Here is a 12,989-nt window from a genome sequence, read left to right as displayed (position 1 = left end):
CAGAACTTGGCCTGTTACAACATAAGATCACTCATCGATGAAGATAGGATATTAGAGCTGGAAAAGGAATTAGAAAATGTGAATTGGGATATCATCGGCTTGGCTGAAACAAGAAGAAGAAAAGAATCACTTATAAGTTTATCACTTGGAAATCTGCTGTACACTTGAAAGAAGCAAAGGTGGAGTTGGCTTTCTGGTCCATAAAGACATAAAAAACAACATTTTGGAATTCAAAAGTACATCACCAAGGATGTCAAGACTACTACTCAGGATTTCTAAGAGGTACAAGCTAAAGGTTATAATGATTTATGCACCAACATCAAGCCATGATAATGAAGAGGTTGAAGAAATGTATACCGAAATTGAGAGTCTTCTAGATGAGCAGAAAACCCACTACACTTTCATTATGGGGGCCTTCAATGCTAAAGTTGGAAGGAGACAAAACAGTGCAGAAAGGGGAACTATTGGAAATTTTGGAATTGGTGAAAGAAATGAAAGAGGTGAAAGGCTTGTGAAATTTGCAGAATCTCAAGGAATGTCAGTAATGAACACTTTTTTCAAGAAAAGGGCAAACAGAAATGAAGACATGGAAGAGCCCAAATGGATTAACAACTAAGGAAATTGAATTCATCCTCACTAACAGAAGATATATAGTGAATGATGTTACCATCCTGAACAAGGTAAATATTGCAAGTGATCAGAGAATTGTAAGATGCATACTTGATAAAAACATAAGAAAAGAAAGGAAAAAGCTGACTCAGGTATATAATACAGTCTTTGAGATAATAGATGAGGAGAAAAGGCAGTATGTACTGGAACTTAAGAACAAGTTTGAGCTTCTGCAGACTGTTCAGGACCAAGATATCGACGAGAAATACTACAATTTTCTGAAAGTGATAAAGCCCAAGAAACCTATAGGTAAAAAGAAATCCAAAGAAGAAAAAATTGGCCAAGAAACACTTGTCATGATGAACCGAAGACGAAAAATGAAGAGCAAGATAAACATTGACAAGGACAAAATGGAGTATACTGAATTATGCAAAGCCATTAGAAAGAGACTCAGAGAGGACATAAGAAGATTTAACACAAGAAAAGTAGAACAAGCATTAAGGGAAAACAAAGGACTTAAATCAGCAGCCATGATCAGTAACACAGAAAGAAAAATGATACTGAAACTGAAGAATAACGATGGTGTACTTATAAATAGCAGAGAAGGCATAATTCAAATAGCAGACGACTACTATAAAGAATTATACAAGAAGCGAGGGAATGATGCCAACAGTGGGGAAGATGGATCACAAATAATTAACACATATGACATGTTGTTGTTGTTGTTGTTATTTGGTTTTTAGGAGCATTAGCAACTAAGGCCATATTGCTCCGGGAATATGCGGTGGTCATTCCCTGATCTTTCCGCATCCCTCATATTTGGTGGTGACGGGCTCGAACCCTGGTCTAATCAAGACGTGTGCTACGCACTGCTGCTCCTTCCCACCTGGCTACGGAGGCACCTACACACATATGACATGTGCAATATCCTTCCAGATGATGTAGAACATGTGTTGAAGAAAATGAAGAATCAGAAAGCCCCAGGGGAAGATAAAGTTACTGTAGAGTTGTTAAAATTGGGAGGAAAAGCCATGACACAGAAACTGGCAAAGCTCTTCACAAAATGCATTAGAAAAGGTGTGACACCTAAGGAGTGGAATAATGCAATCATAGTTTTGCTGCATAAAAAAGGAGATAAATCAGAAATTGGAAATTATAGACAAGGGTCATTACTAACAGATTAGTTACAGGTTATTAGTTACAGATTAGTTAAAGGTCATTACTAACAGATATCGACCCCTAACAATGTTATATCGACCCCCAGGGGTCGATATAACATTGTTAGGGGTCGACAGAAAAATATAAGACATCATTGTACAGGTAATATTTAATTCGGGTAACTTGAATTACCTCCATCCTGAATGACATGATGCAATCAATGATGCAATTAAGAGTGAATCGTGGGAACAGTGACATGAATAAGACCTGTAAGATGGAGCAAGGTAATGAAAATAGTTACAGAGGCCAATCAAGTAGGCCAAAATGACGTATTTACCAATAAACGGATATCGGTGGTGGCCGGCACAGCGGAAGCAAGATTGCAACACGTGCGTGGTTGCTTATTTACTTATACTTACAAGTATTCGATCCCAGTCTCATTTTTGCGCATCGACATACAAGCGAGCGTTAATGTTCTAAAATTCATAAACATACATATTATAATTCAATCGTTATTCATTCACGAACTAAACTTCTCTATGTTGAAGCGTTGAGCAGGGCATCAGAACTCAAAAATAGTAAGTTCTCCATCCAACTTGATGAATCTACATTTGATAGTTCTTCTATTCTTATGGCTTATGTAAGATATTATAGAAATACGTGAGTAGGTATATTATTTAGACTTATTACTTTTGCTTACTGACTTCAATTTTAATTATTTTGTTACAACCCCAGTAACCACAATGGCAGCTTCAGATTCTAAAAAGAAATGCAGACAATATTCGTTAGAATATTTGAAACTTGGGTTTATTGCTTCATTAACAAACGAAACGAGGCCTATGTGTTTTCTTTGTGAAAAAACGTAACGATGCAATGAAACCAGCAAAAATGAAAGATCGTCTTCAAAGACTCCATCCCGATAAGAAAGATAAAGATCTTGACTTTTTCAAAGAACTTAAAGAGAAATACACACATTGACCAACTATAAAATCATTTATGAAAGCACCTGCCGAAGCTGACAATAAACAAGGATTAACAGCCTCCTACAATATTTCTTTTAATATAGCAAAAAAAAAGGAAAACCATACACAATTGCAGAGGACATTGTTATACTCGCAATCAAAGAAGTAATTGAAACCGTAATGAAAAAAGATTCTGGCCCTGTTTTAAAATGCTTACTATTGAGTGCAAATACTGTGTTGTTGTTGTTATTTAGTTTTTAGGAGCATTAGCAACTAAGGCCATATTGCTCCGGGAATATGCGGTGGTCATTCCCTGACCTTTCTGCATCCTCCGTATTTGGTGGTGACAGGCTCGAATCCCGGTCTAATCAAGAAGCGTGTGCTATGCACTACTGCTCCTTCCCACCTGGCTACGGAGGCGCCTGCAAATACCATGAAAAGGCGTATTGGTGAAATGGCTGAAAATGTAGAAAAAACTGTAGTATCAGAACTCAAAAATAGTAAGTTCTCCATCCAACTTGATGAATCTACATTCAATAGTTGTTCTATTCTTATGGCTTATGTAAGATATTATAGTAAAACCAAACATCAAATTATTGATTAATTTTTATTTGCAAAAAATATTTTGAAAGTGATGGAACGGGGTTGACAATTTTTCAGTGATTGGAGGAATATTTAAATAAGTATGATATTCCAATTACTAATATAACAGCAGTAGCCACAGATGGCGCACCTGCAATGGTGGGCCGTTATCGAGGTTTCACTGCCTTTCTGAAAGAAAAAGTTCAAAGTGTACGTACTATTCACTGTGTGTTACACTGAAACCATTTGGTGGCAAAAACTCTCAGGAATGAACTGCATGATACTCTAAGAGTGTGTATTAAATCTATTAATCAAATTAGAACTCATCCTCTTAAATCGCGATTGTTTTTTTTTTTTTTTTTTTATGAAACCCCCAAACACGAAAAGTATCAAAACCTATAGTACTTAGTACCATGCATGGGTTGAAAGAGAAGTATGGGGGGGGGGGGATAACGGAAACTTTGCTCTAGAGACTAAACATGGGTTTCACCACTTCAAGCCTCCAATAAGCAAAGTGGTGGTATTGCACCGATCGATGAGAGTCATCTGCCAAACTTTGTGAAAAAAATGATTATGTATTAAACCAATTACTCTTGCATACTGAAGTAAGATGGTTGTCTAGAGGTGCAAGTCTACAAAGATTTGTTGAGTTGTTCGACTCAACCCTAGAGTTTCTTACAGATTAATTTGTTGAGTGATGAACTGAAGAGAAATAAGAATAATATTTTCTACTTGGCGGACTTATTTTCCAAATTTAATGATGTACAGACTTATACGTCAGTCTTCCAAGCTAAATTAGCCTTATTTAAATCATCATTGTTACAAAAATCTTTTCAGTACTTTTCGAATCTACAACAATTGGAAGTAAAAGATGAAGACTTAGAAATATACACAAAACAGCTTCCAAATTTGAGCGATGATTTTAAATTGCACTTTGCAGATTTTGAAAACATGCACATTCCAGATTGGATTATCACGCCATTTTCTGCAGATATTGAAAATATCGAATGTAACTTACAAGATGAACTTATTGAATTATCAGTTGATCTTGAAGCTAAGATGCTTTTTAAAAATAGGACTTTAAGTTACTTTTGGACGAATATAAATGTTGTAGAAAAATATCCAAAACTTTCTGAAGTGGTACTCCCCTTTTTGCTTGCATTTCCAAGCTTGTACATGGTTGAAGCTGGTTTCAGCCATGTTAATTCCATTTTAACAAAACAAATAAATGAGCTAGATATAGAATTCTGTGGCGATTTAAGGCTAAAACTTACTAATTTTGAACCCAACATTACTAATCTTGTCAAGAGTCACGAAGCACACCCTTCACATTGACAACGTTAGTAAATTGTATACTAAATTAATAAAAGTCTTATTTTAATATATATAAGGAAGATTGCATTATTGTTATTTTGTTATCTAAATTAAATTTTATATTTTATATATTATTTATCCCTCCTATCAAATATGTAATGTTAAGAAGGACGTCAAAAACAAACACGTATCCCTTCGATGTTAAGCCAATATAGTAATATATACTATATTATACATACAATAAACACTGTAACTATAAAATAAACAATTTAAAAACTCACATAAGCGTCTTTTTTGCTTGTCCTATTATAATTACGTAATAGTAAAATAGAGGGAGGTCGATAAAAAGTCAAGAAACTCTTGAAGGGGTCAACGGTCAATGAAGTTTGGCGACCCCTGGACTAGACAATGACAGTAGCAAATTTAAAATTGATAAAGAAGTTCGACAATGAGACACAATATCTCCGAAGTTGTTTACTGCTGCCGTTCTGGAAGCTTTCAGAAGATTTGCCTGGTCGCAGAAAGGAGTCAATGTGAATGTAGAATACCTAAACCATTTACAATTTGAGGATGACATTGTGATCATAATTCATGATCATATTCATTCATGATCATGATTCCAAAGAATTAATGGAAAATCTTAATCAGCTATGCAAAGTTATAAGGATTTCAGACTAAAGATGAATATGGCTAAAACAAAAGTGATGATGAACAAGTATGCCACAGAATGGAGGAGCAGTAATTGAAAAGGTGAATTCATATACTTATCTTGGACAAATCATTAGCTGTAATAATGATAAATGGCTGGAAGTCAAGAGAAGAATAAATTTTGGATGGATAGCATTCGGGAAATATAGTCACATACTGTTCAGCAATATCCCAATTTTTCTGAAACGTAAAATAATGAACTAACGTATACTCCCCACCATGACTTATGGAACTGCAACTTGGGCACTCACCAAAAGAACGGAAGAGAAGCTATGAACTACACAGAAAAGAATGGAACAAACTGTTCAAACTGTTAGATAAGAAGAGAAACGTGGATTAGGCAGTAAACTCAAGTAAAGGACATTGTTAAGAACTGAAATAGTCTTGGGCAGTACACAAAGCTCGAAGACATGATGACAGATGGACTAAGAAAATAACAGAACGATACCCAAGTGTAGCTAGAAGAAAACCTGGAAAACAACAACGGAGATTGACACCTGAAATTCACGAGTACATGGGTAGTAAATGGATGGCCATTGCACAAAACAGAAGGAACTGGAAAGTTGCTGGAGAGGCCTTCAAGAGCAGAAGAACCTCCTAAATGTCACTCCTTTAAAATAATTCTATTGGAAAGCAGAAATGTTGAATTCTTCTGTTTACATGCATTAAGATTATACCATATGTTTTAATCATATCCATGATTAGAAATTTCAACAATTTTGCATCCCATTATAAAAGTTCATCAGGATGAACTTTTCTTAGGAAATTTTAACCCTTTACCTTATGCACTACTTTAAGCATAGGTGTAGCCCATTATGACCTTAGCAGCTGATGTGCCGTTAAAATCTACACCAAATCAAACCAGTTGAAAAGAATAATCCTCTGGGTTTAAAAAAATTTAGTTCAATTAAATGGTTTATGCTAAAGTTAGAAAATTTTTTGGGTACTCCTCATAATACACCATCATCATCATCATCAGCCATTTTCAATCCACTGCAGGATGAAGGCCTCTCCAGCAACTTTCCAGTTCCTTCTGTTTTGTGCAATGGCCATCCATTTACTACCCATGTACTTGAATTTCATGTGTCAATCTCCGTTGTTGTCTTCCAACGTTGTTGTCTCCATTGGTGTGCGTGTATGTGTAGTTAAATGGCTGTGATCAATCATAGTCCATACTAACATTACTCCTTATAGTATCTTCTAGTCTTGAAGGCCATAGTAAGGCCTGATGTAACCGAGTGATCAGGCGCGCGAGTGTGGTAGCACACGCTCTTTGAGTGGACATGACTGCTAAATATGATTAACAATTTGCATTGATTGATTTACTGTAAACTCTATTGGCCTGGTGGTCACGCCAGAGTATGAACAAGAACATCATTTTTTTTTTTTTAATAATGGATTTAAATTGATATAATTAGTTCATTTTTATTCGTTCCAGGAAACTTGCCATTTTTAATACCAACTGTCTGTAAGTTGTATATCAAACTGAAATATTATAGTTATTACAATCAGCTATTCTGAGGAAATAGCTGACTGTGCTACCAAATCAGCTAATTCATTTTAATTCCAGTGTGACTTGGTATCTATAGAATATCATATTGTTCTCTCTCTCGGAAAATAATAACATATTTAGGGGTAAAAATAAACAGAATTCTAAGATTTGGGGGTGCAAATCAATCACACTACATAGATTTGTCATTTTGTTGCTACAATAGCAAGAATAACCAGATCAGAGTAGGGAGTTAAAGGCAGAGCACTAGGGCTGACAATTAGTAAAAAAGACACAGAGCACTCTCTTTTTACTTTTTACAATTAGAAAAAAGACAGAGCACTGTGTCTTTTTACTAATTGTCAATTACGGTGCTCATGTTTGGATAGACTGTTCATTGTAAATGGCAAGTGTGTGCAAAATATTTGTAATTAAGAGAGCATTATGTGACCATTGCTACAAAGAGAAAAAGAATATTGGATATTGGCTTGCCAGACAGTTATTGCAGGAAAGATAAGGCAGCAGGGTAAAAGGACTGATAACAAAAAAGTTTCTTCCATATGCTGACAAGGCTGGCAGAGGTATGCTTGCTTGGTTCAATCAAAATCTGCAATCCACATTCTTTATTACTGGAAAGGGTCATTTTTTGCTAAACTAAATGACCTGGGGGTCAGTGAGCACACATTGCTCATTTGTCGGACAGGAGAGGATTGGAAACACGTCTTGTTTAATATCCACGAGTATCAAGGCTTGAGAGAAGAATTAGTGGGTTATGTGCCTAATCTTCAGTCGTTGTGGCCAGGATGTGAGGGATGCTTTCTTGCAATGAAGTTTGTTATTTGGTTTTTAGGAAAGAAGCGTGTGCTACGCACTGCTGCTCCTGCCATCTGGCTACGGAGGTTGCAATGAAGGAAACCTTTTTACATTACATTATGTTAAATTAATGTCCAGGTTTGCAGATGATACAAAGGTTGGAAGGGTTGTTAATGACAGTAATGACAGCATGCTAATGCAACAGGATCTAGAAAAGTTAGGCAGATAGGCTGAGAAATGGCAATTGACATTTAACATTGATAAATGCAAAATACTACATATGGGTAACAGTAACCCCAAGAGTAACATATCAACTGTGTGGTACTACACTCAGGGTAGGGGGAAATGAAAAACACCTGGAAGTAATTGTGCAGTCAGATAAGAAGTTCCTGGGCAATGCTAACAGGCTACCAGGACAGATCATGGGGTTTTGTCATTGAAACACGAAGACCTCCGTAGCCGAGTGGTCAGGAGCGGGAGTGCAGTAGCACATGCTCTTTGAGTAGATCAGGATTCAAGCCCCTGACTGCTAAATACGGTCGATCTGCCAACCCACACTGGACCAGCGTGGCAGATTATGGTCCATTTCCCTCAGCAGGAATTGTTGAGGAGGTTTCCATCCTGCAGTGGGTTGATAATGGCTGCAGTTTACCTTTACCTTACACAGGAATTTTGCTATTAGGGATAAGGAGGTGATTATCCCATTCTATATAAGGCCATGGTCAGGCTGCACTTTGAGTACTGCATACAGGTCTGAATGCCTCATTTTATGAAGGATGCAGACCTGCTGAAACAAATACAGAGAAGGGCAACAAGATCAGTAAGTAAAATGAAGGGGGTGCTGTTACCAAGAAAGGCTTCAGTGCTGCAAATTACAGCATCTAGAGACTAGGCATCTGCAAGGTGATCTGACAGGTGTTTAAGGTGTGTTTCAGTGGATTGAGCTGTTTGAAGGGATTGAGCAAGCTCAATGCTGATGGGATTCTTCCTCTGGCTCAGGCAGCACATGATGGTCACAAAATCAAATTGAGGAAGGATGGTTGCAGAATAGATATGCAGAAGTTTGCCTTCAATCAACGGGTGGTTGATTGTTGGAACAAACTGCCATATGCTGTTGTGGAAGTTGATAGTTTAAATAAATTCAAGGAAGAACTAGAGAAACTATTTGGAGGGAATTAATGGGTGAAATTTGTCACTGCTAATGGTAATTACATTATATTATACATATTTTTTAAGTCTATATACTAGAAATTATAACAATAGATACATGACTTTATAATATAATTATATAACATAATGTAATTTATGTTATACAATTATCTGAGTAGCACAGGGTTATTATTATTATTAGCCATATGGTGCAAGGAAGCCTGAGGCTTATGCTGCACCAGGCAAAAGAAAAAAAAAAAAAAAAAAAAAGAAAGAAAGAGAGAGAGAGGAGAAGTAGAAGGGAATCACCAAGAAAGAGAAGAATGATGATACCCAGCCCGGGACCCCTAGGTGTGCCAAGCCCATACTCACCAGATGTGAGCCCCTGGGGCTCACATCTGGTGAATATCTGTATTCCCTATTTCTGAGTGGCACACTGTGCCACTCAGAAATAGGGAATGCAGAATTGAGTGCAATGTGTACAGGATGGATAGAATAGCATAGTGTTACTATCATACTTATGTACCACTCAATTTAGTGTTTAATCTAAGCTAAAATCATGATTTAAGCGAATCACGACTCAGGCTAGAGCAGAAAGCAGAGTTCAGAACAGATGTAGTACTTTGACTTGGAGACAAACTGATATAGTCATTCTTCTACAACTTAGGGCTTCGTGGTATGTGTTACTTATAGCATATTTGTGATACCACCAAAGGGGATCCTATGAGTGCATTTGATGCAAAGAGTGAGGAGATTAGGTGCAAATTCAGCATTAAGCTAGGCCAATGTGAGAGAACATGTTGATATCCTCAAAGGAATTAAAATAAGGGATGCAGATGCCCATCCGACGTCAGGGATTACACTCATGCATCAGACAATAGTGTCAGCATAGTAAGTTTGTCATTGGGAATCCCCAATGACAAAACGGTAGATTTATCACTTTTGTAAACATATCAATTTATAAATTGATAAATTTATTCAATTTATAAGCATATAAATTAAAAACAAACGATGAAACTTCCCATGGCAAGCGCATAACACATACTGAACAAGGATTAGCGAGAAATATCCAAGCTCGCGATTTTGTCACCCCTCTCCCCCCACCCACTGAGTGCTGTTTTGACCGGGGAAGATAATTTTAGCCACGCCCATGTTTATTATGGCGGAAAATGTAAAAAAATTCACATTTTTTGAGGTTTCATTTTATATTAAATCAGCGACCACGAATAAGAGAAACTGCGAATACAGATACCACGAATAGCGGGAGTTTACTGTATTTGGTTTAATCATCTTTTCCATCTATTTTATATATTTATTTTTTATTTTTTTCTAGAACATTCTGGAGCTTTCTACAACATCCGCGAGCTTTTCACAACATTCAAGAATGTTCTGTAACATTCTAGAATATTGTTAAGCGTGGAAGAAAGATCAGGACGTTTCTGGTAGGTTCTAGAACTTTCAGCGGAGTTCTCTAGAAACCTTGTGATCCTTCTAGAAACTTCTCTATCGGTATAAATACAAGTGGGTTCTGCACCAAGCAAGCGTTTTCATATTTCAAAAAGTGTATGTGTTTCAGACAGCGAGTGGTGAAGAGTGTTTCAGTGAATCGGTGTTTGTAAACAAGCGTTGTGTGCATTAGCATAAATCATGAACTGTGTTTAAATTAGAAATAAAAATCTACAATTTCTTAATAGTGTTCTTATGTGCGCATACCTTAACCGAATGTAAACTATTTCACCTTCTTGCTAAAATAAGCCTGATAGCTTTGCAACATTTACAGAGAAGTGGTACTAAAACTTCAGCAAAAGCCGCTGTCACAACTTGTGAGAAAGGTCTATGAACTCTATTTTGGATGTAAGGTCAGAGATCAAGATAAAGTATGGATTCCAAAGATTTCCTGTAGCTCATGTTCAAGGACATTAACAGGCTGGCTTAGAGGTAGTCATAAATCGATGCCTTTTGCCATTCCGGTAATATGGTGGGAATCTCAAGACCACATAAACAATTGTTACTTTTGCATGACCAATAATTCTGCTATTTCTTCAAAATCCAAACAAAGTAGAGTATCCCAACACACTTTCTGCTCTAAGGACAGTTCCTCATGATGAAAGCCACCAGGAATTTATGGACTTGACTGATTCGGGATTGGAAAAGGAGTCTCCAGAAGATGCAAAACAGAATCCAGAAAGAGTACAGATCCAGACATTTCAACTCTTGATACTTTTTCGTAAGGTAAGGTAAAGTATGTTCTTGTCAAATGGCACCTGTGATTTCTCCCAACTCCGGGTGGGTTTCGCTGTATCGAGAACAGTATACTGTCAAGCCAGAGACTTGAAAGTGTGTGGGCCGTGTCTGTGCAGTGTGATATGCTGTGGCCATTGTTTGACCGGCTTACTGGCCACCAGGCCCCTAGTGAGGCCTGACGTTGCCCATACCCTGCCACGTGGAGGCTAGCCTGGTGTATCCAGTATCACAACAAATTGCTCTGGCAGTTATTGTTGTTGTTATTTGGTTTTTAGGAGCATTAGCAACTAAGGCCATATTGCTCCGGGGATATGCGGTGGTCATTCTGTGACCTTTCCGCATCCTCCGTATTTGGTGGTCACGGGCTCGAACCCCGGTCTAATCAAGAAGCGTGTGCTACGCACTGCTGCTCCTGCCCACCTGGCTACGGAGGTGCCTGCTCTGGCAGGTCCTGCCACCTAGTTTCCTGGGATTTCAGTGGCTAGGATCTTAAAAAAAAAAAAAATTTACGCATTTGACATTAGTACTTAATGGGATTGCTGTTTGGAAATCGCTAGTTGGGGTTGAACGCTAAAGAGATGGGTTAAAGGTCTAATAGGTCGGGCAAAATTTTGATGTTATTAAATTTAGACGTGAGGTTATAACGCTAGATAAAAGCTAATAGTGTTTGTTGTCTTAGAGATTAAGACGAAACCGGTGGAATTTAGACGTTGATTAGAATTTGGCGGCATTGTTAAGGGTGTATCTTGGTCGATTTAGTGAGGGGGGTTACTGAAGACTGGGGGAAACAGATAGAAGAATAGGGGTGATAGAGTAGCATCCCCAAAGAGGTCAGTGGAGACAAGCCCCACCAGGCGAAGTATGGGGGGTAGGCAGGGAGGAGAGGAGACAGAGATCCGTCTCCCCCCCCCTGCCTGGGGATGGGGTTTTAAAGAGAACCAGGTTAGAGTACCCAGTTCAGATCACCAATGGCGTGTTGGCAGCAAAGCCGCAGAATTTCTTCATCAGTGTCATGTCCAAGCAGTGTCGAATCCGGTTTGAGGGTCAAGCTGCCCATCCCGCTCCGAGGGTGGGATACGTTAGCTGGCAGTGGGGAACCCACCAGGTGAGGGGGTGGGAGAGAGACATTTATTTCATTCATAATCTGCATTCTCACTCTACTTGCATTTTTTTTTTTTTTTTCTTTCTCCTTTTTTTTATATATATATATATATATATATATATATATATATATTTTTTTTTTTTTTTTTTTTTTTTTGCAGGCCAGGGGAGAATGCAGTGATAGTGTTTATGTGGTTAGTAAATATTTGTTAGTACAGTATATGTAAAGTAATGTAAGTTATTTTTAACTTTGTATTCTTTCGGCCAATTACATTTGCTCTTCCACTCGTTCCCATTTACTCTCTCTTTCCCTCATGCTAGGTCACTCTTTCTTTCACCAAAACTGCCATTTACTCCCTTTTACCATAAGTTCACTCAGTGCCCAGCCTATTCATTCTATCTTTCATTTTCATTCATTCATTCATTCTACATTGGATCCCCTTGCTACTAGCTTACTGATATTTTTCAGTTAATCTGCTTCCCTGGCTGCCTGTACATCTCCCTCCCCTGCATGGTTACTTATTTGGTGTGGGGCCCTAGGTTCCTACACATGGCAGGGTAGTCCTGGGGAGTTTTGTTATATCAGGTTTCTGTCAGGGTGCAGAATACTGTGTCCTAACAGTTTTTAAGTCATCGTCTGGACGTGGTGGGAAACTTGGGCAATTTTACTATTGATTATTGTCTAATTGCTGGGGGGGCTAAATTGCCATTCTTTGGATTACTCTGTGCATTTTGAATACTTTGTGTGAAAGATGTAAAAGCTTTATAATTTTGCTCTTCTATGATGAACAGATGTTCTTCTTCCCTGGGAAGGGGACCAATCTGTGCTATTAGATCTGTTCTGGGAATGTCATATATTA

The 12,989-nt window shown here is 37.8% G+C and overlaps 1 protein-coding gene across 1 annotated transcript in view; it reads right to left on the bottom strand.

The window, feature by feature from the left end:
• Positions 1-12,989, bottom strand: part of PolE1 (DNA polymerase epsilon catalytic subunit 1) — a 650,197-nt gene that overhangs the window by 617,662 nt on the left and 19,546 nt on the right.

Source organism: Mastigoproctus giganteus, chromosome 9 (genome assembly GCF_048544385.1).
Source record: "Mastigoproctus giganteus isolate SK-2022 chromosome 9, ASM4854438v1, whole genome shotgun sequence".
Classification (NCBI taxonomy): domain Eukaryota; kingdom Metazoa; phylum Arthropoda; class Arachnida; order Uropygi; family Thelyphonidae; genus Mastigoproctus; species Mastigoproctus giganteus.
Note: the sequence above shows the minus strand (reverse complement) of the source record. Positions and strands in the feature narration are given on the sequence as shown.